Here is a 25,339-nt window from a genome sequence, read left to right as displayed (position 1 = left end):
ACTGGGGCGAGTGCTATCCCGTATCTCGAGACCTGCCTTGTGGTGGCGCTAGGTCTGCGGTCACACAGTGGCGACACGCGGGTCCGACCTGTACTAAATGGACCGCGGCCGATTTAAGCTACCACCTAGCAAGTGTGGTGTCCGGCGGTGACACCACATTTAACTGCGTTTTAAAAATGTATGACTGACATAATTTTGTGGCCTGAGTATTAACAATGTATGCGCCGAATTTGTTTATCGTCTCAATGTTTTCATGAATGCACTGGCTCTTTTGAAGCATAGAAGTAAAAATCAAAGCAGAAATTTAATTTTCAGGTACTGTTTATTATATTAGGTTTGTGACGTTTCAATCTGTTTTTAATATGATCTTAATTTTTTGTTTCTTTTGTCAATAATTCCATTGCATTTTACGATGTCACAAAAATATTGATGTGACATACTTTCGTGACAGCAAAAGAAAAACAAAACGTATGACTGGCGCGAAATTTCGAAACTGTACCCTCAGCCCCTGTGCTACCAACTCACTTCGTTTTACAATCTTCGAGTGCACTGATATCGCGTCGAAAGTTCGACCGTCACTTTCTCGAAATGTTGGCACCGAAGCCGAAATTACTTTCACCCTGCTCTCAACACAAGTTTCGACTGTATCAGAGAGCGTTCTCTATGGCGGGTTCCCCCTGTAAGACTTTAAGAAGAATGTAGTAATCCTCAAAACCAAAGAGGATGGATGCTGATAGGTTTATTACAGAACCATCATTTAATAAGACATGGAATAACATATTAACACCAATTATCTGGAGAAAAATGGAACGACTGATATAAGTCGGCCCGGGGGAAGATCAACTTGGTTCCTGGTGTCTTCCAGAAGACATGAAACACAGTCTACACAGTTAATACTTAATAATCTTCAAATCGTATGTTTTACTAAAAAAGTTCTTATGAATTGATGGAATTCGCAGTGAATGAAGACTCTTCAAGCAGCTTCAGTCATTGTGTAGTCCTTTACTGGGAACATTAGCGAGTTCGCACCGTTACAGGTGCATCCTAAAGTGATGCATTGCTAATTAAAATGCAGTTTCTTAGAATAGAATTTTGTAAAAAAAAGGTAATTTTTTTGTAAAAGTTCTTAAAAATATTTGTCAAACGTGCATTAACTGAAAACTTGTGACTTTTTTAAAAGAAAACATTACTCACTCGATTATTCCTCAAACAATCGGGTGGCTACGATATCCCATAGCTCAGCTGCAAATCAAAAATTTTGATCCCTTGTATGCTGTTGTCAGCGGTAAAACTGGCATTAAGCACCAGTATTATATCTTTCAAAATTTTTATAACAAAATGTTCCCCTTTCATAGAATCCTATTCTAAAAAACTGCGTTTTAACTGTGTAAGTAAGCTGTTCATGTTTTCTTATTGGTAACGCCACGTAGCGCTCTATATGAAAAGTCACTGGCTGTGCTGTGTGCAGTCTGTGGCTAGTTTGCATTGTTGTAATACTCGCCATTGTAGTGTTGGGCAGCGGCAGCTGGATGTGAACAGCGCGTAGCGTTGCGCAGTTGGAGGTGAGCCGCCAGCAGTGGTGGATGTGGGGAGAGAGATGGTGGAGTTTTGAAATTTGTCATGAACTGCTATATTTATATATGATGATATCAAGGTAAATACATTGTTTGTTCTCTATTAATATCTTTCATTTGCTAACTATCCCTATCAGTAGTTAGTGCCTTCCATAGTTTGAATCTTTTATTTAGCTGGCAGTAGTGGCGCTCGCTGTATTGCAGTAGCTTGAGCAGCGAAGATTTTTGTGAGGTAAGTGATTTGTGAAAGGTATAGTTTAATGTTAGTCAGGGCCATTCTTTCGTAGGGATTTTTTTTGAAAGTCAGATTGCGTTGCGCTAAAAAAATATTGTGTGTCAGGTTAAGCACAGTCCTGTACAATTTTTCAAAGGGGACGTTTCAACTGGCAGCGGATCACCTGGTGATGGGCCGGCCATGGTGGCTGAGCGGTTCTAGGCGCTGCAGTCCGGAACCGCGCGACTGCTACGGTCGCAGGTTCGAATCCTGCCTCGGGCATGGATGTTTGTGATGTCATTAGGTTAGTTTGGTTTACGTAGTTCTATGTTCTAGAGGACTAATGACCTCAGATGTTAAGTGCCATAGTGCTCAGAGCCATTTGAACCTGATGATGCACCTGTAATAGTGCGAAACCGGTAGCGATCCCAAGAAAGGGCTGCAAGACAACTAAAGCGGCTTGAGGAGTCTTCATTCACTGTGAATCCCATCAAATCATAAGAACTTTTTTTAGTAAAAAACGGTTTGAAGGTTTTTAAATAATAACACTTTACTCTTTTAGCTGTGGCTGCCCTTTTTTCAAAATACTATGTAACAACCTACACAGAAAACCGCCGAACTGCCTACGATCAGGCGCAACTTAGTTAAACTCAAGCTCCAAAACAGGGCGCACGCAAAGGGACTATGCTACACTTCTGCCTTACATCACAAAAGTAGTTCCACCAAACGTGGACATAGCAAACAAACGGCTGCACCCAACAGTGAGGGACTTGACAACATATGCTAGATGTCATGGGGGTTTCTGGTCACGTACTGTGGCGCCACCTATAAGCAGTTACGGCCGGTATTACACTATCAAATTTCTTTGGCTCAAATGGCTCTGAGCACTATGGGAATTAACTTCTGAGGTCATCAGTCCCCTAGAACTCAGAACTACTTAAACCTAAATAACCTAAGGACATCACACACATCCATTCCCGAGGCAGGATTCGTACCTGCGACCGTAGCGGTCACGCGGTTCCAGACTGTAGCGCCTAGAAGCGCTCGGCCACTCTGGCCGGCCTAATATCTTTGTCAAATATCTTTGTCAAAGAAATTTGATGGTGTAATAGGGAACTTTGTCAAATTTCGTCAGATATTTGATCAAATCTAGGGCCTCGGTGTAGATCTGATCAAACAAAGCGCTTGTCTTCTGGTCAATGCAATGTGACATGTTACCACGTGGAGCGCTAGCATCGCTGCAGCGTTCTGTCATCTGTAGTGTTTACTTTTGATAAACCTTGCTGGTAAATACGATTGGTGTGAATCGACAACTACAAAATTAATAGAGATGTATGAAGCTGATGAGGCGCTTTACAACGTGAGGCACCCTTTATACAAAAATAGATTAAGAAGATTGGAGACCTGACATAATCTAACCTAACTCTCTCCTGTAGCAAGGAATTAGAGTGTTACAGTGAGCCTGTCTTCTGCAGATATAGCAGTTCTTAAGTGAGTATTGTGCTTTGTGATATGAGGACACACTTCACTGAGCACATACAGAAATGTATGCTCATCCATTCTTAAGTAACTGATGTACGACTTGACGTCCTCCACTATAAGCTCACGTAACAAGTTTTGTTGGATGCTTTTATCGTGTCGTCGCAAAACCCACGGCTTGACCCAGGTACTTTCCCTTTTTTTACCCTGCTTCTCTTCCGCATGTGCACACAGAGCAATAATTGTGGTACATGCAACTGCTGCGGTTAATAACAAGTTGTCGTTGTCAGCCATCATGAACTTTGACAAAAAAAATTTGATGACAGTGTAATACCCATTTTTAGCGTCACGTCAAAGATCTTTGTCAAATATATTTGAAGAATATTTGATCACATCTTTGATCGAATCTTTGACAAAGAAATTTGATAGTGTAATACTGGCCTACTGTGAAGAGTGTTGGTAGTGGACAAGGGCGGTTGACCTGTTGTGGGCCCACGACCAGGAAAATACAGGGCATACCGCCGGCTGCGGTCAGCTGGCGGAGCTACGGGAAGTGAAGTGTGCCGAGGTAGTGGTCTGGCCTCTGGCCAAGTTCTCTGCACTGGGTTGTTGGGTTGCATTTGCACCAGAATCCGGTTTAGCGCCCAGCACTGTATGAACTGTAATTATCTGCGATACTCTGTAGTATTTACGAGTACAGCTGAACTCCCAGGAGGGGAAATCTCTTGTGAATGAATAAACGGCATTCCCAGGAGTGTTAAATACGAGTGGTACGTTTCTATTGCTACGTAAAGTGGCTTGTTTAATGTAGAATGTGTTTGAATGTATTTCATCTCCAGGAATCTGGATTTCAGGCTGGATGATTTGAGGTTTCGTTTCCGAACACGTGTGTTTCGGTTTAAATAAGGAAATGTGTTCAGAGCTCGCAGGCGGCGTCCCCAGTTTAGTGGTGGCCGTTACTGACGTACCTGACCAGACACTGGGGCTTGTTTTTACGAAGTTGTTACCACTACGGGTGCTGGACGTTAATGTTGTACAGTCCAACTGTAAGGAGTGTTATCTTGACAAAGGGTTTACCCTAGTACTTGCTGTATTAATATTCTGGACCACTGAGGTGACCAGGGAGTGTGATGGGAAAATTTTATGTAGAATATTTTGAGAAGTATCTTGCTGTGGTTGGTTGGTTGATTTGTGGGAGGGGACCAAACAGCAAGGTCATCGGTCCCGTCGCATTAGGGAAGGATGGGGGAAGGAAGTCGGCAGTGCCCTTTCAGAGGAACCATCCCGGCATTTGCCAGGGGCGATTTAGGGAAATCACGGGAGACCTACGTCAGCATGACCAGACGCGGGTTTGAACCGTCGCCTCCGGATTGCGAGTCCAGTGTGCTAACCACTGCGCCACCTCGCTCGGTCTTGTAGCCGTTAGTAATTCCGTCTCATCAGTTATCTGCAGAGCTGCCTTTGGGTATCAGAACGTAAGCAGGGCATCTCGTGAAAGTACTCTAATGCGGTGTTATTTTAAGTTATATTATTCATAGCCCGCCAGGTTGGCCGTGCGGTGTAACGCACGGATTTCCGGGCGGGAAGGAGCGTCGGTCACCGGCACGAATCCACCCGGCGGATTAGTGTCGAGGTCCGGTGAGACGGCCAGTCTGTGGATGGATTTTAGGCGGTTTTCCATCTACCTCGCCAAATGCGGGCTGGTTCCCCTTATTCCGCCTCAGCTACACTATGTCGGCGATTGCTGCGCTAACAAGTTCTCCACGTACGCGTACACCACCGTTACTGTACCCCGCAAACATAGGGGTTACACTCGTCTGGTGTGGGACGTTCCCTGGGGGGTCCACCGGGGGCCGAACCGCACAATAAGCCGGGGTTCGGTGTGGGGCGGCGGAGGGGTGAAGTGGACTGTGGTAGTCGTCGTGGGATCGTGGACCACTGTGGCTGCGGCGGAGACGGAGACTCTCCGTCGTTTCTAGGTCCGCGGGTAACATAACATAACATAACATATATTATCCATATGCTTGTTAGATGTTGAGCCTTGATCTGAATGAGTTTTGTTTTGAGGCATATTCTCCTGCATATAATTATATAACCTGTTACTGAGCGGTCAGTATGGAACTTCAGTGATTACGACTTGTACCCTATGGAAGCAGCCTCTGTCTAGGTAGCTACCTGTGCTGTTCATTGTATTATTATATTTATGTAAATTGTTTTACTCTATTCCTTCGTAAATAAGCTTTGTTTCTTAAATAATTTTTATTATCAAACTGTATGTATTTAATTAATATTTTGTTGATTTGTGGTTCTGAACTTTAGTAACCCAGACCTCGTTCCACTACACACTGTGGTACAGCAATTAGTTAGCAACTAAAGTTAGACAGTACCGCAGTATAATACCCCAATATAGTACCATAGGATAGTACCTCAGGACTTATCTACTATCGCTCCCAGAAAGAGCCAAGCTGGACATTATGCACTCAAAAGAAGAAAAAAAAAAAGGCACCCCGAATGAATTATCCGGATGGGATGGAAATCAGCAAATGTGATGTGCATGTACAAACGAAAAAATGGTTACCATTTAAGGAAAACTGGATCATTTATTTAGGAGAAGAAGCTTTACAAATTCAGCAAGTTAATGACGATCGCAGTACCACAAACGTCAACTACACCGATATTTGCTACAACACAACAGAAAGATACAAACAGCAAAACTGCAAACGCCCTAAATATATTAAATCGCATTGCTTAGTAGACGAGAGGTCGTTATTATCAAATTCCTCAGCAAACAACGCCGACCTTCGCCTGAAAGTTTGTCGATAGAGAATGGGGGCAGTCCGTCTTTTTTTTTTTTTTTTTTTTTCCCCGTAAGACAGACACACAAATTTCGCTCGATCCGGCCTCTGTGACCGCGTAAAACGGAGGCCGTGATTTAACAGTCCAGTTTTGGGCTGGAGTGTTGATTTATAATGCTCCGCTGCAAGCTGCATGTTCCTTACTTGGAAGACTGCAGCGTACATTCGTTAACTGTAAACGAAATGATAGAGGAATGTGCGGTAAATCTTTGGAACAAGGCAGTCTACCATACTACTAGTACTACTACTAAAAACAAGGGTTGTTCTATTGACATGTTACCGTGAATATGACACTTAAAATACAAGGAGTGAGCGGTTGTCTACACTTGCACAGCAAGCTGACTGATTATGAGTCAAAAACACGAAAGGGAGACTTAGCCAAGAACGGAGCCAGACACAGTTTTAGCGCATCCGCACCGTTATTCAATCTGTACATTGAGCATGCAATGCTGGAAACCAAGCGGAAACTGGAACAGGAACTAAAGTACAGGAAGGAGAAATAGGGAAACGAAGATTTCCCCATGAACTGTTAATTCCGTCAGTGGTGGTCGTTGACTAGGAAAATTGGCTGTAGAAAAAGGGTACTGTTTCGAAAAAAGGTTACAATGTGGACACGGATAAACGTAAAACATGAGTAATGGAGTGTTGTCGGGTTAAGTGATGCTACGGAAACCAGATGAGAAAACGATGCGATGAAAGTAGTTGAATAGTTTCTTTTTTATTTTGGCAACAAAATAGTATACGACAGAGGAAGCAAAAAAAAAAAAAAAAAATGAGAAACCTTTCCCGGAAAAAAAAGAAATGTGTCACCAATGAGAATAATTTCAAGTTTTAGAAAATCTTTCGTGAAAACATTGGTATGGAGTGTGAACGTGTACCACAAAGATTACACACAAGGGGAGAACAGAACCTTTCAGAACGTCAAAGGGAAATGCTGAAGATTAGATGAATATTACATATTTCTCGATTTCCAGAAGGCTTTTGTCAGCGTTCCTCACAAGCACCTTCTAATCAAGTTGCGTGTCTAAAGAGTATTATCTCAGTCGTGCGAATGGACTCGTGACGTCCTGCCAGGAAAGCCACATTTCATAGTGGCTGACAAAGTCATCGAGTAAAACAGAAGTGATATCTGGCGTTCGGCAACGAAGTATTATAGCCTTCCTAGACTGTTTGCAGATGATGCTGTCATTTACCGTTTTATGAATCACCAGAAAATCAAAACCATTTATAAAAGGGTTTGATAAAAATGGCTGTTGACTCTAAACCATAAAAAGTCCAAGGTCATACGTTAAATTTTGGTTACACGATAAATCACTCAAATGTAAGGGCTGTAATGTTCTGCTAAATACCTAGTTCACTAACAAAGCACTCCGTCTTCAGGCCACAAGTGGCCCACCGGGACCATCCGACCGCCGTGTCATCCTCAGTGAGGATGCGGCTATAGGAGGGGCGTGTGGTCAGCACACCGCTCTCCCGGTCGTTATGATGGTTTTCTTTGACCGGAGCCGCTACTCTTCGGTCGAGTAGCTCCTCAATTGGCATCACGAGGCTGAGTGCACCCCGAAAAATGGCAACAGCGCATGGCGGCCCGGATGGTCACCCATCCAAGTGCCGGCCACGCTCGACAGCGCTTAACTTCGGTGATCTGATGGGAACCGGTGTATCCACTGCGGCAAGGCCGTTGCCTAGTTTACTAACAACATAACTGGAAACTATCGCATAGATAATGTTGTGAGGAAGGCGAACAAAACACTGCGTTTTATTGGCATAACACTTAGAACACGCAACAGATCTACTAAAGAGCCTGTCTGCTTAACGCTTGTCCTTTATCATCAGGAGCACTGCTCCTTGGTATGAGCTCCTTAACGGATAGGACTGACGGAGGACATCGAAAAAGTTAAAAGAAGGGCAACTCGTTTTGTATTGTCGGGAAATAAGGGAGAGAGTGTCACGGGTATCGCAAGCGAATTGGGGTGGCAGTAATAAAAATAAAGGAGTTTCTCTTTGCGGCAAGATCTTTTCACGAAATTTCAATCACCAGCTTTTCTCCCCCGAATGTGAAAATATTTGTTTGGCGTTTACGTACGTAGGGAGAATCTGTCATCGTAATAAAATATGAGAAATCAGAAATTGCACGCAAAGAGTAAGTGTTCGATTTTCCCGCATGCGCTTCCAGAGTGGAACGATGGAAAAAAGTTCTGAACCGAATCGGGGAAAATATAAATTTATGACAGAATTCGACTGTAAGGAGGGAAGCGTTGACTAGATATTAGGGAATTAACGAATTTGATTAGAGATTAATAAATTATCACTTTCGTAATAGACCGCAGCCTTGGCCTCTGCTAGTTCGCTATATGCATCTTGCGAGATGGATCCTGGGACATTCGTGAGCATTCGCTGCTTAATGGGTGCCAGCACCAGCCTATGCTACTATACTGTTTAAATACTAAACCAATCACCTGACGAGTCAGCATCAATTGAAAATTTGTAAAATACAGCAAGTTCGCACATTTCGCCTGCGAGATAAATGCGTTTATTCTGTGACACATAGTTGCTCCGGTGTGAGCGGACCACTTAGGTGAATAATTAGCGATCAATGGGTATACTTGTTACAAGAGACGCTACCCTATATATGTATATGATACTGCTGCTAATAACTACCTTTGGTTGGACACCATTTGCAAAACAGATTGGAACTGAATTATCTGACGAGTACAGAAAGATATAAAGAAGTCATTGGTGTTAATTTTCTCAATTTTGCTGATATGTTAAACGATAATTCTACCAGCCTAAATTATTTCCAGAAGTTTGTAGAAAGTGAATTTGTGCTAAGCTTCTATACAAGAACCTTCGGCCACTTGGTCGGTGACATTTGCTGGTGAATCTGCAAGCGCGATCAAGGAAATTCGGGAAGTGTTTTCCTCTGATTAAGAAATCTGCTTTACAGCTACACATCATATGGTCCAATGCGAACTCAATAGCACCGTATCCGAGGATTCTGTGTAAGTTCCTATTTATGAACAGTAAATTGACAGACGACCGAAGATCTTCGGCGGTTGCTACTGCACTACGAGATCGACGAGTTCCCAAAACTGCAGTTGCACTATTACTGGCAAGTCATAATTTTATTTCAGTACATTATATCACGCAGTTTTGGCGAAGACATCGCGATTAGTGCTTGCGTTCTTCGAGGCTTTGACGATATAATACAGACACAAAACGCCATGCTACATTAATTTGGTCTTTGGATAATAAACGAGAAAAATTTCGTGTAGTTACGGGATTAATTTTTGTCACTGCAGAAGTAGTAGCCACAAGACGTTACAATTAAACATCCTTAGTAATCCAGATATCAATTACTTCAGTCGATTATTAAGTGTATCTTCAATGTATCACATACATTACATACACACTCCTATACAAGCTAAGGTGACAATTTAACGAAGACGATAGAACGCATCATAACAACAAGCATAACTGTGAAATAGGCTACTTTAAGCAATGACACTGTTCAAGCAATGTTATTAGCCGCAGACACGGCAGCTGGCAACGCTTACCCGACGCTGCAGCGGCGAGGACGGAGGCGAGTAGCAGCAGCAGCTCCGTTGCCATGGCAGCGGGCACGCGGCCGGCGCGCTGCCGTCGGCGGACACTTCGCACACGACACGCAACACAGCACCCACGTCCGCTCGCGCGCGCAGCCGGAGCGGCACTGACTGCCTGTCAGGCGCGACGCCCTCTCCCCACCACGCCCCCTCCTGCGCTGCCGGCCGCACTCCATTGGCTACTGCCTTTCAGCCAAACTTTACACGCGTTCTGACAACACTCCACCACACGTGCTCGCCACTGGCAACTGCTACCTTTAAGGGGACCCGGAAAGCCTCAAAATCATGAATAGTTCAATTTTTACTTTTTTGCGTTTTCTGAATCTGCAGACCATTACCTTTTAGTAGATATATAATTTATTCAATTCCGAAGACTACAACTATTTTTAAATTTTTTTTGAAATGTGTTCTACATGGGCGTGACCCACTGTGGCGCTGTTAAACTGCTGTCAAATGGTGTTATTATTAACGTCCGTGTTCATCAGGTACATTTTAGTGATGTGAGATAAAGTATGTGTTGTGGCTAACCTGTGATGGTTCAATATATATCGCTGGTGTGATTGTCGATTGTTTCATGTTTATTTACTCTGTCGTTATCTCGAAAATATTCGTAATTAATTCTGTTTCTTGAGTCTCTGTTTTGTTGAAGTATAATAATGAGTAAAAGTAAAGTTATTAGAAATCCTCTGAAGGCTTTTAAGAAAAGGTGCAAGGTATTTAGAAATATGGGAATGAAGATAGGTTCTAACATGGTACGAGCGATGCTTGCTTTAGACAAGGAACGCCTTCGGGCTGCAGACAGGGCTGTAAAGAGTCTAGAAATACAAGCAAGAGTAAACGGGAGGAGGAACAACAGGAAGCTGGAGGAGGAGTTTGCAGAGGATGAAGATAATCCATCCTATGGACCTGGAATGCACTAAAAAGTTAATCCAATCTTTGTCGCTCGATTCCCAAAACTTTTATTTTCTCATACTAATTACATGTTTTCTAAGGATCTTCCTAACATATTTGTTTAAAACTTTCAGTAAATGTTACACAGTACCTTCTGCGTAATTTAACACAGCCTTTTTCCAAAAAACTGTATATTTTTGAATATATAAATAAAAAATTGCAAAAAAATGTTGTGAATTTTCATTACAATTGAAAAAAAATCGTCTTTAATAACTGAACTAAAATTTTGTAAAATCCCTGTGTTAAGTTGTAGCCCATATTCCAATAAACAATCTGTAAAAAGTTCAACTTCCTACCTCAAATACTTTGTGAGGAAAGATGTAATTTATAAGCGTTATTTTAACATTGCAAGTACAGGGCGTTCCGGAGCCCCTTAAGGGGACCCGGAACGTCCTATACCTCCGATGTTAAATGTAAGGAACATTTTCTTATGAACTATTAACACCAGAATGATGAAACTTTTACAGTATAATATTACCTATATTTAATACCATGTACCATATGGATTTTAATTTATTGGTATTTTTTGGGAAGATAATAACTATTTTGTTACTGAAAATAATTGACACATTGTTTGCCATAGTATCTTTGAAATAAAATCTGTTATCAATTATGTATCACAAAAAGGCTATGATGTTGTTGTTATTGTGGTCTTCAGTCCTGAGACTGGTTTGATGCAGCTCTCCCTGCTACTCTATCCTGTGAAACTTCTTCATCTCCCAGTACCTACTGCAACCTACATCCTTCTGAATCTGCTTAGTGTATTCATCTCTTGGTCTCCCTCTACGATTTTTACCCTCCACACTGCCCTCCAATACTAAATTGGTGATCCCTTGATGCCTCAGACAATGACCTACCAACCGATCCCTTCTTCTGGTCAAGTTGTGCCACAAACTTCTCTTCTCCCCAATCCTATTCAATACTTCCTCATTAGTTATGTGATCTACCCATCTAATCTTCAGCATTCTTCTGTAGCACCACATTTCCTAAGCTTCTATTCTCTATTTATTTAAACTATTTATCGTCCATGTTTCACTTGCATAGATGGCTAATCTCCATACAAATACTTTCAGAAAAGACTTCCTGACACTTAAATCTATACTCGATGTTAACAAATTTCTCTTTTTCAGAAACGCTTTCCTTGCTATTGCCAGTCTACGTTTTATATCATCTCTACTTCGACCATCATCAGTTATTTTGCTCCCCAAATAGGAAAACTCATTTACTACTTTAAGCGTCTCATTTCCTAATCTAATACCCGCAGCATCACCTGATTACATTCGACTACATTCCATTATCCTCGTTTTGCTTTTGTTGATGTTCATCTTATATCCTCCTTTCAAGACACTGTCCATTCCAATCAACTGCTCTTCCAAGTCCTTTGCTGTCTCTGACAGAATTACAATGTCATCGGCGAACCTCAAAGTTTTTATTTCTTCTCCATGGATTTTATTACCTACTCCAAATTTTTCTTTTGTTTCCTTTACTGCTTGCTCAATATACAGATTGAACAGCATCGGGGAGAGGCTACAACCCTGTCTTACTCCCTTCCCAACCACTGCTTCCCTTTCATGTCCCTCGACTCTTATAACTGCCATCTGGTTTCTGTACAAATTGTAAATAGCCTTTCGCTCCCTGTATTTTACCCCTGCCACCTTTAGAATTTGAAAGAGAGTATTCCAGTCAACATTGTCAAAAGCTTTCTCTAAGTCTACAAATGCTAGAAACGTAGGTTTGCTTTTCCTTAATCTTTCTTCTAAGATAAGTCGTAAGGTCAGTATTGCCTCACGTGTTCCAGTGTTTCTACGGAATCCAAACTGATCTTCCCCGAGGTTGGCTTCGACTAGTTTTTCCATTCGTCTGTAAATAATTTGTGTTAGTATTTTGCAGCTGTGACTTATTAAACTGATAGTTCGGTAATTTTCACATCTGTCAACACCTGCTTTCTTTGGGATTGGAATTATTATATTCTTCTTGAAGTCTGAGGGTATTTCGCCTGTTTCATACATCTTGCTCACCAGATGGTAGAGTTTTGTCAGGACTGGCTCACCCAAGGCCGTCAGTAGTTCCAATGGAATGCTGTCCACTCCGGGGGCCTTGTTTCGACTCAGGTCTTTCAGTGCTCTGTCAAACTCTTCACGCAGTATCGTATCTCCCATTTCATCTTCATCTACATCCTCTTCCATTTCCATAATATTGTCCTCAAGTACATCACCCTTGTATAGACCCTCTATATACTCCTTCCACCTTTCTGCTTTCCCTTCTTTGCTTAGAACTGGGTTTCCATCTGAGCTCTTGATATTCATACAAGTCGTTCTCTTATCTCCAAAGGTCTCTTTAATTTTCCTGTAGGCAGTATCTATCTTACCTCTAGTGAGATAAGCCTCTACATCCTTACATTTGTCCTCTAGCCATCCCTGCTTAGCCATTTTGCACTTCCTGTCGATCTCATTTTTGAGACGTTTGTATTCCTTTTTGCCTGCTTCATTTACTGCATTTTTATATTTTCTCCTTTCATCAATTAAATTCAATATTTCTTCTGTTACCCAAGGATTTCTACTAGCCCTCGTCTTTTTACCTCCTTGATCCTCTGTTGCCTTCACTACTTCATCCCTCAAAGCTACCCATTCTTCTTCTACTGTATTTCTTTCCGCCATTCCTGCTAATTGTTCCCTTAAGCTCTCCCTGAAACTCTGTACAACCTCTGGTTCTTTCAGTTTATCCAGGTCCCATCTCCTTAAATTCCCACCTTGTTGCGGTTTCTTCAGTTTTAATCTACAGGTCATAACCAATAGATTGTGGTCAGAGTCCACATCTGCCCCTGGAAATGTCTTACAATTTAAAACCTGGTTCCTAAATCTCTGTCTTACCATTATATAATCTATCTGATACCTTTTAGTATCTCCAGGGTTCTTCCATGTATACAACCTTCTTTCATGATTCTTGAAACACGTATGTTGTGTGGCGGCGATGGCGAGGCATTGCAGAGTCTCTGACCAGAGAGCCATTTATCGTGGCTAGTCTGCGCTTGACCGCGCGAGAGTTGCGAGCGGTACTCTGTCAGTAGTAGTCGTGCAGTACAGTTGCGAGCAGTAGTCAGTGGGCAGTCTGTCAGTAGCAGTAGGGCAGAGCAGTATGTCGGTAGTAGCAGTCGAGTACAGTTGTGTGTGAGGAGTCGGCGGGCGTCGACATGGCACTCTGGTCAAGATTCAGGATGAGGTATATTATTTTTAAATGCGCTCAGCTAATAATGTAAATTAACTGTAACGAATTTGTGCAATAATCGCCCCAATAATAATTTTGGTTTTCAAAGCAATTTTTTAATAAAGAATTCTTTAATGAAAGAAATATTCCCTTGATATTCCTTAAAGAAAAGCTTCCCTTAAATTCAAAATTTCTGCAATCAATTTCCTCCAAGCCGTGGCCAACAATAAGAGCAGAAATTTGACATGCAGTTTCGAATGGGGTAAGGAATTAATTATGATTTTTTTTGCACAGGGCCAAAGACCGATATTTCGGTTTAATTGAGTTTACATTGTCACTGAAGTCTCATTAGCATTGAATTGTTTTTCATTATTTTCGTGACAGCTTACACCTTGAGTCAGATTGCGATTCTCATTTTTATTGTCATTAAATTTATTTGCTGGGAGCTTACGTTAGGTTGTATTCTTGTTAACATTGAACTATTGTGTTTCAAAATTTCTCTGGGGGGCTTACACTTAGCTCAATGTCCATTAGCATTCTTAAATAATATCATTATTTAAAATTACGGTGGGGAGGTTACATTCTTAAACCAAGTGTTAGCTGCGATTATGTTGTTCTCTGTGCAAAATTCTACCAGGTGGCTTCCTCTTTCATTTCTTAGCCCCAATCCATATTCACCTACTACGTTTCCTTCTCTCCCTTTTCCTACACTCGAATTCCAGTCACCCATGACTATTAAATTTTCGTCTCCCTTCACTATCTGAATAATTTCTTTTATTTCATCATACATTTCTTCAATTTCTTCGTCATCTGCAGAGCTAGTTGGCATATAAACTTGTACTACTGTAGTAGGTGTGGGCTTCGTATCTATCTTGGCCACAATAATGCGTTCACTATGCTGTTTGTAGTAGCTTACCCGCATTCCTATTTTCCTATTCATTATAAAACCTACTCCTGCATTACCCCTATTTGATTTTGTGTTTATAACCCTGTAGTCACCTGACCAGAAGTCTTGTTCCTCTTGCCACCGAACTTCACTAATTCCCACTATATCTAACTTTAACCTATCCATTTCCCTTTTTAAATTTTCTAACCTAAGGGATCTGACATTCCACGCTCCGATCCGTAGAACGCCAGTTTTCTTTCTCCTGATAGCGACATCCTCTTGAGTAGTCCCCGCCCGGAGATCCGAATGGGGGACTATTTTACCTCCGGAATATTTTACTCAAGAGGACGCCATCATCATTTAATTATACAGTAAAGCTGCATGCCCTCGGGAAAAATTACGGCTGTAGTTTCCCCTTGCTTTCAGCCGTTCGCAGTACCAGCACAGCAAGGCCGTTTTGGTTATTGTTACAAGGCCAGATCAGTCAATCATCCAGAATGTTGCCCTTGCAACTACTGAAAAGGCTGCTGCCCCTCTTCAGGAACCACACGTTTGTCTGGCCTCTCAACAGATACCCCTCCGTTGTGGTTGCACCTACGGACGGCTATCTGTATCGCTGAGGCACGCAAGCCTCCCCACCAACGGCAAGATCCATGGTTCATGGGGGGAAGGCTATGATACAAGGTGTATATTGGCACTGTTTACATTCCTTGAAAATTTTAAGTCTTTATCTCTAATAGTTTAGCAGAAAATGTTCCTTATATGGCAAAAAAGTGAACTTGTGGAAAACGAGTTTCAAAGTTTCACTAACATTTTAGTGCAGTCCAGCACCATAAGAGGGGTTTTCACTGTCATTATACATCTCCCCATCTAGCCTTCTTTTCACACCTTTCATTCTTTGTCTGGCTTGCCTCTCACACTCCTTTTCTTTCCTTTCAGCATCCCGTTTCCTCTCATTGTCTATCGACATCATTGCACTCACCATGTACTTTCCGGGCATCACATCCAACTTCTGCAGCACATTGCACTTTATAATGTTACCTTTGTTGTACGTAGCAATGGCATCATATACTCCAAAATGAAGAGTATGAATTTCCACAAACACATTTTTTTGGGATTCTGGTCCAAATTACATTATTCACACTCTCATTTTGATTTTGTGTACGTCCATGGAGACATTTCTTCAAAAGTTCAGTTGCAGAAAGATCTCTGAAAATTGGTTTTATAGCCTTCATGACAGTTTCTGGTAGACTGTGATGTTCAGATCCCTGATATTTGTTGTACTTGCGCCAGGAATTGGGTCCTTGTGGGCATAGTCCATGTAGTGGTTCCTCGTCAGTCGATAAGGTGTGGAAGTAAAGTGCCATTACAGCCTTTTCCATTGCATCAACACTGTGAGTATTTTGTCTTATTGTCAGTCCATATCCTCTCTGCAATCTGTTGATTACCTCGTCTGTCAATCTTTTAGCTCCACCCAAAGGTTTTCCATCACTGAGTACTTGGCCTTTCATTGTGGTCTTCAGTCGACGCAGTTGTTCCCATACGTTTCTGAACGTGACCTATGCACTCCTGTTTATTAATGGTAACATCATTTCCATAAGGTTCCAGCTCAGATACAGCAGCAAAAGACTTCGAATCACCATCACCCAGAAACTGTAGGTATCTGACCTTGTACTGCAGAAGAGAGCGACTGAAAATGTCTTTCACATCGGAAACTTCCATGGCCCCACTAGACCCACTGTAATTCCTTCGACAGTTTTCTGCATGCTCATCCTTCGTTCTTTTAGGACACCTACAGTGCTTGGATTTAATTACAACATCTATAACTTTTGTAGTATCAGCACTTGTTGCCATTATTACCCCATTATGTGAAGTGTGCCCGCGCTTCTGCCACGTACCATCTAGTGCGACAGTCAGGTCCCGAGGATTCTGAACATCTGGAATTTCTTCATTCACCGCCACAGCCTTCTCCACTGCTTCTTTCATGGATTGTTGGGCAATATCTTCAACACAGGATCCAACAACCGAGTTATATTTTAAGAATTTAGTTGGTGGTGGTGGTAGATTCATTACACCACAAAACATTTGACCAGCAGAGTATCCCTTACCGATTGACCTTAGAGCATAAACACATCTAATATTTACACCATAGTACTTGCTTTTCTCACTATTAGTTTCACCTTGGCCTATTTCGACATATTCTGAGTTCCAAAATGAAACACTGTAATGACAACTAGTACAATGGAGACAGATTTCTGCTGCAAATCCTATGTGTCGCTTGACATTTACTGACATACTCAATTTGCAACATTCCTTACACAGTACTGAACTCTCAACCACCTTTGAGAGCAATGACATGTTAATTATTTCTTTCACATTATCCTCAATACACTTCTCCAATAAACTGAGTATTTTTCAGTTGATCCAAGCAACTTCTTGCTTGTGCTAGAGACAGGAGTAGATTTATCTTCATGAATAACCTCACTATTTTCATAATCATTTCCCAAGGTCGGAGAAATTTTCACAGTTCCTCTAGTGTACCTCGGAGGAGGCTTCTTCCTCTTGTAAACGCTGTTACTAAATCGAGGCATATTTCATAAGTTCCAGTTACGCAATAGAAATACAACACAAATCGTGCAATAACCACCAAATGTTCAATGTAAACAACAGTATCCAAAGACTACAGTACGCAGACAAAACAATTGCCCACCAAATCGTGTTGCCAACATAATATAATGTCTTTGGAATGAACGGAAGTTTTGAAAAACGATGTTTTCAATGAACATGTATCCATGGAAATTCAATGTCGCGACATGCCCTCTACAGCACATTATTGAAAATAATATTTTCAATACTTTGAGTTGAGCTACAGGTAAGATTAATATGTCATTTTAAAGAGGAAGATCTGTAGTATTTTATTTCACAATAAACTGAAAACCCAAAATTTCATCATTTTTAGGTTCCGGGTTCCCTTAAGAGGGTTTTACGCGAGCGACTTCCCGGTCAAAATCAATCACTCGTGATGCACGCAGACCACGTGCCAGCGTGTAAATCAGCGGCCAAACACGACGCAAGGGGGTAAGTGATGTCAATGATCAACATATTTTGATATCCTGAGTAAGCTGAAGACAGCGAATGCACAGAAACAGCAGATGGTGACGTCGCCAGCAAATCATATACCACTGAGCTCATTCCACATCGATATCTACATACACACTATAGTCAAGAGTCAGGAACGGTGGCGGTCGAGTCTAGGGTTGTTCTGCGCACCTGCGTCACGCATTCTTCGACAGCAATGAGCGTTCAGTAGTGCCTGGACGCAATGCTGTGAATGTTACAGCCAATGAAAACATGGTCGTAGCGAGCTATTTAGTGAATTTTTGTTTTACACACGTCCAAAAAGTTTTGCATCACCTCGGTTCCGAGAGTTACTGAACCTGTACAGAAAACTGGAACAGAAATCAACATGAACATCATTTCCGCTCTTTTTATTGCTCATGAAAACCACACATTGCATGTTGCACCACCATACAGCGAGACCTTCAGAGGTGGTGGTCCAGATTGCTGTACACACTGGAACCTCTAATACCCAGTAGCACGTCCTCTTGCATTGATGCATGCCTATATTCCTCGTGGCATACTATCCACAAGTTCATCAAGGCACTGTTGGTCCAGATTGTCCCACCCCTCAACGGCGATTCGGCGTAGATCCCTCAGAGTGTTTGGTGAGTCACGTCGTCCATAAACAGCCCTTTTCAATCCATCCCAGGGGTGTTCGATAGGGTTCATGTCTGAAGAACATGCTGGCCACTCTAGTCGAGCGCTGTCGTTAACCTGAAGGAAGTCATTCAGAAGATGTGCACGATGGGGGTGCAAATTGTCGTCCATGAAGACAAATGCCTCGCCAATATGCTGCCGATATGGTTGCACTATCTGTCGGAGGATGGCATTCACGAATCGTACAGCCGTTACGGCACCTTCCATGACCACCAGCGGCGTACGTCGGCCCCACATAATGCCACCCCAAAACAGCTGGAAACCTCCACCTTGCTACACTCGATAGATAGTGTGTCTAAGGTGTTCAGCCTGACCGGGTTGCCTCCAAACACGCCTCCGACGATGGTCTCGTTGAAGGCATATGCGACACTCATCGGTGAAGAGAACGTGATGCTAATCCTGAGCGGTGCATTGGGCATGTTGCTGGGCCCATTTATACCGCGCTGCATGGTGTCGTGATTGCAAAGATGGACCTCGCCATGGACGTCGGGAGTGAAATTTGCATCATGCCGCCTATTGCGCACAGTTTGAGTCTTAACACGACGTCCTGTGGCTGCACGAAAAGCATTATTCAACATGGTGGCGTTGCTGCCAGGGTTCCTCCGAGCCATAATCCGTAGGTAGCGGTCATCCACTGTAGTAGTAACCCTTGGGCGGCGTGAGCGAGGCATGTCATCGACAGTTCCTGTCCCACTGTATCTCCTCCATGTCCGAACAACATTGCTGTGGTAAACACCGAGACGCCTGGACACTTCCCTTGTTGAGAGCCGTTCCTGGGACAAAGTAACAATGCGGACACGGTCGACCTGCGGTATTGAGCGTCTAGACACGGTTGAATTACAGACAACACGAGCCGTGTACCTCCTTCCTGGTGGGAGGACTGGAACTGATCGCTGTCGGACACCCTCTTCTAAAAGGCGCTGCTCATGTATGGTTGTTTATATCTTTGGGTGCGTTTAGTGACATCGCTGAACTGTCAAAGGGACTGTGTCTGTGATATAATATCCACAGTAACGTCTATCTTCAGGAGTTCTGCGGACCGGGGTGACGCAAAACATTTTTTTATGTGTGTATTTGTCAGCGCTTATGGTATTGGTAAGCGACGAATTCTACTCAAGCAAGCGAGGACATAATTTGCAGGACACGAGCTTTCTTCAAGCGCATAGCATGTACAGGCGCATAGCGCGACTGTTGCCTGGAACTGGCAACAATGCAGTCCCTGTCTGTGGTTCGACCTGCGCGAACCGCCATATTTCGTGAATCGGACTACAGAGACGAAACGGATACCTGTTTGGCCGGATACCGCATGTCCGGCCACCCTATATGCCAGATAGGATATTCGGCTGTCCAACATTCGATCGAACATTGCCACGGAGCAAGTGGGCTGTATTTGGAGTGATACCGACAACTGACTGCACAGTTAACCGCTACAAGCTGCTCGGCGACAGCTTGGTCGCACTCGATCCGTTCTCATCCCTCACCTTTTGGCAGTATCAAGGAGACTACGTTGGATTAAAATCTTTTGTCTCAAGGCTGTTAGCATGTATTTTTAACCTCCTTGGGTGGAGCGGATGCCACGCTTGAAAGCGAGTGCTGCATTACAACTTTTGCTATTACAAAGCCACAGAATGCAAGTGAATGAGCCATATCCGTCTCGGCGAGAACACAGCGAATACTGTATACTCTTTCCTTAGTTACTGGAATAACTAGACAGCTTTTACGAATGCATGATATGAAGAGTGGAATTCTTTTCCTATGATATAGATCCCTGCACTTTATACTCAACACGGTAACCAAACTAGTAACCTCGTCAGAAATGGTGTCAGTAAATTACACCATTAAGTTAAGAGTAACGTTCGTAACTTGAATAACAAAGCTCTCTGTACTGTCTGAAATGACGACATGTATTTACCGACGTAAAAGACGAAGTTATCTCTTTCATATAATGGCATTTAAAGATGAACCAGAATCCTTACAATGATTCAAACTACGTGATAAAACAATACCAACTGATAGCAAAAAGGAATGATAGTATAGTATCTGATGTACCACTACTTGCAAACAAACTTTAAAGCCATGAAAACACCACTCTACTGGCGTAAAAACACATGTAATAATAATAATTCTCAGACAGCTAATGCCCTCCTACAATCCAAAAAAGTTCGCTACAGTAACTTTAAGCATATTATACGCCATACCTCGTCAACTAATTACTTTTTTGAGGTTCTAATTTACGCCTAAAATTTCTGAAAAAGAATTTGCCTGGTTGTGAGTTCCTATTAAGCTGCGGTTTCAGTTCGTAGATTCCGAGCTATATCTTGATTATGATATTTTTTATCCTCAGGATGCCAGAAACCCCTTTTTTCTTGGACTGAACTGTCAATTTCCCACAGTCAATATTTCTTGTGTGAGAATATCAGCCGACTCGACAACAACGTGGAAACATACACCTTACATCATATGCAGAAGTGCCGGATAACTTCGGTTAGTTTATTTTATTGCACTCTTGCTTGTATGTTGTTCATACGATACTGATTTTCTTCATAATCTCTTCCTACGTAATATGTGGATGGGAAAGATGCGACGTCTCTACAATTTGATAGCTGTCAGTGCTATTTTGTTTTTATTCTTGATCATAATTTCCATAGCTGTGGAAACTGACGATACAGGGGGATAAAGAATAATAAATCGCTTTTTCACTAAACATATGCAGCGGAACATCAACACAAACACTGTCCGCCATCTTGTAAAAATTTTCATCAGTCAAAATTTCTCTCAAACTCGTAAAGCACGCTTTACATTTGACAAAGTCTTCGAACAGTGACGTACACGATGAAATATTTAAGCAAACATAGTAAAGTTTGGCAAATTGTATCATCGTGTAAGGGGTCCTTATCTCGCTGTTGCCTGACTTTTGCCAAGGGAAACCAGTTTCAGTGAAAAAAATTTCTGGCGGTAGGGTTGACATACAAAATATATTATGTAACAGGCTGGCTGAACACAGGAATTTTAATTTAATTTTGATTTCTTCAATATTTTAAGTTTGTTGCCCTACAGAAAAAAGCCTAAAATATTGATTAATTATTATTCGTTCAGTTACAGAGACACGGAAAATAATGTATGCTATCACTAAGCATCATTTTACATGCCTTGAAAATCTAACTAGACGTGATCTAAGTGGCAGAAGAAATTCCCACTTTCAGCTGTTTTCACATGTGTTTAGGTACACTCGTCCTTCAACAAAGATGATCGACTTTGAACTGTTTCTCCGACTCAATAATGCTAAACACAGTCTAGCTCGACGCAGCCATACTGTGTGTTACCAAACGGCAACAATATTCATATACGAGTGATTGGCTTGACGTTATACGCAAATTTACGGTTCGCTGCGGAATGACAATGCCATGCAGTAGAGGGTTAAGACCGTGTTCACAGTGGCACTGACGACAGGTTGGCAGACATGTCTCCTGAGGTCCCGATAACATCGGCCGACAGCTTGGTCACAAAGCTTTCGATCTCCTTTGTAGGTTATTGACGGTATCAATGGAGATAGATTACGTTAGGTTAGAATCATTTGTATCAACTTCCTCGGGCGGGATGGAAGCCACGGCACATCAATGCTTATGGGCGAATGCTGCATTGCGAATTTTGCTATTAAAAAGATATTGACTGCATGTCACTGAGGTATAACTGTCTCGAAAAGAACACTGCGCGTACTATACATTCTTTCCTCAGTTGCTGGAATAACCAGACAAGTTTTACGAATATACGAGACTGAAAGAGGCCAAGCCATTCGGTTGGTCTCCTTATACGTAATATGATGATAAATATCAACTAGAGAGTAGTGAGGAGGCAGGATCTAGAAAAAAAAGGCTGCTGTAACTGTGTGAGGCCGACCGCTGTGGCCGAGCGGTTCTAGGCGCTTCAGTCTGGAACCGCGCGACAGCTACGGTCGCAGGTTCGAATCCTGACTCGGGCGTGGATGTGTGTGATGTCCTTAGGTTAGTTGGGTTTAAGTAGTTATAAGTTCTAGGGGACTGATGACCTCAGACGTTAAGTCCCATAGTGTTCGGAGCCATTTGAACCATCTCTGTAGGCTGCGATCTGTAGCAGCAAATCGGGGCTCCTGTGTTCCAGTTTGCAGCAGTGAGATCCTATCATCGCGCTTGAGAAGCCAGAGCCGGAGCCAGCACCCTGTTTGATAGTTTATTATTTATAGTACCACCAGTACGCTCACGACAATCCCTGATCTGACCTCAGCCTGAGCACTGCAATCATCCTGCATCCATCAGTGTGTTGGTAGACACGTGAGTCTTTTTCAGTTTAACATTCAGCCGAACAGTTACTATAATCGACCGGTAGCAAATTGTCATTTATTTTCTGAACGTCAGTTGCATTTATAGCTGCTGCTTTTAACTTTCTAAGTAATTTTGCCAACAGGAAGATTCATTTTGTTTGGAGCTCTTAGGGTACACTAATTGAAAAACAAATTGCACCACTAAGAAGGATTTGTGCGACATAAGCGAAAGTTTGTAGACGCTTTTCTACATCTGAAAGATGAAATCTGTTCGTGTTTTTCTCCACTCGCATAAGAGTTGCGCTAGTAGCGTCACTATCAGGATCCAAATCGGGTGTGCTTTAAATATGCGCTGTAACGGGCGTGAGCGTTAGTTATCTTTGAGATTGGACGTGCTGAGTTGATGTTAGGCAAGAACGCCTTTAAGGCGACAAACGCGCCATAATCAACAGCTCAACGAGTTTGAACGACGTAGTGTAATAGGGCTGAGAGAAGCTGTATGTTCCTTCTGCGACATTGCAGAAAGACTTGGCAAGAATGCAGCCACTGGACATGATTGCTGACAGTGGTGGTCACGAGAATGTACGGCCACAAGAAGACCGGGCTGCTGACAGGTAGAGAAGGAAGACCATCGTGTCCAGCGCATATCTCTGTAGCATCATACTACACCTACAGCAGCAATTTGACCAGTAGTTGGCACCATAGTGACATGACAAACTGTTATAAATCTATTACTTCAAGGACAGCTCCGAGCCAGACGCCCTGTAGCGTGTATTCCACAGACCCCAAACCACTACCATCTGCGACATCAGTGTAGTCAAGTGAGGGCTCATTGGAGGGCAGGGTGGAGGTCTGTCGTGTTTTCTGATGAAACCTGATACTGCTTCGTTGCCAGTGGTGGTCGTGTGTTTGTTAGAAGGAGGCGAGTTGAGGGTCTGCACCCAACCCGTCTACGTGGTAGACACACTGGACCTAAACCTAGAGTTTTGGTCTGGAGTGCGATTTCGTACTACATCAGGAGCACTATCGCGGTTATCCCACGCACTCTTACTGCAAAATTGTAATCAGTCTGTTGATTCGACTTGTTCTGCTGCCAAACATGACCAGCATCACAGTGGGTGTTTTCCAACAAGATAAAGCTCGCACACGTACCACTGTTGTAACCCAACACTCTCTACAGAGTGTCGAAATGTTGCTTTGGCCTAGCTCTGCCTCCAATCGAGAACATATGGAACATCATCGGACGAAAACTCCAGATACTAAAATGTAGACTTTCACGGCCGGAAATATCATGTCCATTACAATTATCCGGGCTGTTATGCCGTGGTCGGTTGGTGAATTCCGTGTCAATTCCCAACGTTTAAGCCTGCCAAGGACGCTCGCAAACCATTGGAAAAAGCTGGATTGTATAGGATCCCATGCAGCTGTGGAGATGTTTATGTGGGTACGACTAAAAGAACTGTTTCTAAACGTTTGGAAGAGCACAAGAGAAATTGTAGAAGAGGAGAAACGGAACGATCAGCTCTTGCGGAACATGCTTTCCAGCCAGGGGAACACAATATTCGTTTCGAGGACACGCAAGTACTAGCGGCCACAAGCGGATACTACGAAAGGCTCCACAGGGAGGAAATTGAAATCGCTAAACACCCTAATAATTTCAATTGAAAGGAGGAGGGCGTGAAATTAAACGGTATATGGATGCCAGTGTTGAAGAAGATGTGTACCACCCGTCCACTACTGGGTGATGGCAACGGCGATCGACGGCAGCGGACAGCGGCCAATTGCACTGACGTTTTCAAAACACGTGACGTCACGCCGCGGCGTGGGAGCGCGCGGACACGGAATTTAGCGGCAGTCAGTAGCGAGCCAGTGGGTGTGTTGCATCTTCCATCGAGCTACGGACCCCCTTGAAGATGTCTCCAGCAGTCGGAGACGAAACGTTGGGAATTGCCACGGAATTCATCAACCGATCACGGCATAACAGCCCGGATAATTATAATGGACATGAAAACTCCAGAGTCTGCTTGCTTGCATTCAATACCATTGTGTCGATCGATTTGTAGATTATCTCTTCACCGAGGATTTTTTTTATTTTTTTAATATTAAAGTTGATTTCGTCGACAATATTATTTTTAGTTGCCGAAATTGTTCTTTCAATTAGCCAGTCCGGATTGATATAATTGTGATTGCAGTTACACCAGTTATTAATGTACCAGCATTTCGCATTTGCAATGGCTTATCTCAAGCTTACGTTAACTTGTGACCTTGCAATGTTAATCACTTAAATATATTACCTAGACAAATATATTATAGAAATTTCACTACTCTAGATTAATTATCTTTTGCTGCTGTGATTTTTTCCCCTCAGTGTATTTTATGTTTGTCACTTCGTTCATTGACAGACAGTTAGATGCGTTTCCATATTTGTGCTTTGTTTGAATAAATTAATATGATCATTCAAATCGTATTTTTATTGACACCTTAAATATTTTCATGT

At 42.5% G+C, this 25,339-nt stretch overlaps 1 pseudogene; it reads right to left on the bottom strand.

The window, feature by feature from the left end:
- Positions 1–7,690: 7,690 nt before the first annotated feature.
- LOC124709150 lies at positions 7,691–7,808 on the bottom strand (annotated as a pseudogene).
- Between the last annotated feature and the right edge of the window lie 17,531 nt (positions 7,809–25,339).

The sequence above is a fragment of the Schistocerca piceifrons genome, chromosome 7, assembly GCF_021461385.2.
Source record: "Schistocerca piceifrons isolate TAMUIC-IGC-003096 chromosome 7, iqSchPice1.1, whole genome shotgun sequence".
Lineage (NCBI taxonomy): Eukaryota > Metazoa > Arthropoda > Insecta > Orthoptera > Acrididae > Schistocerca > Schistocerca piceifrons.
Note: the sequence above shows the minus strand (reverse complement) of the source record. Positions and strands in the feature narration are given on the sequence as shown.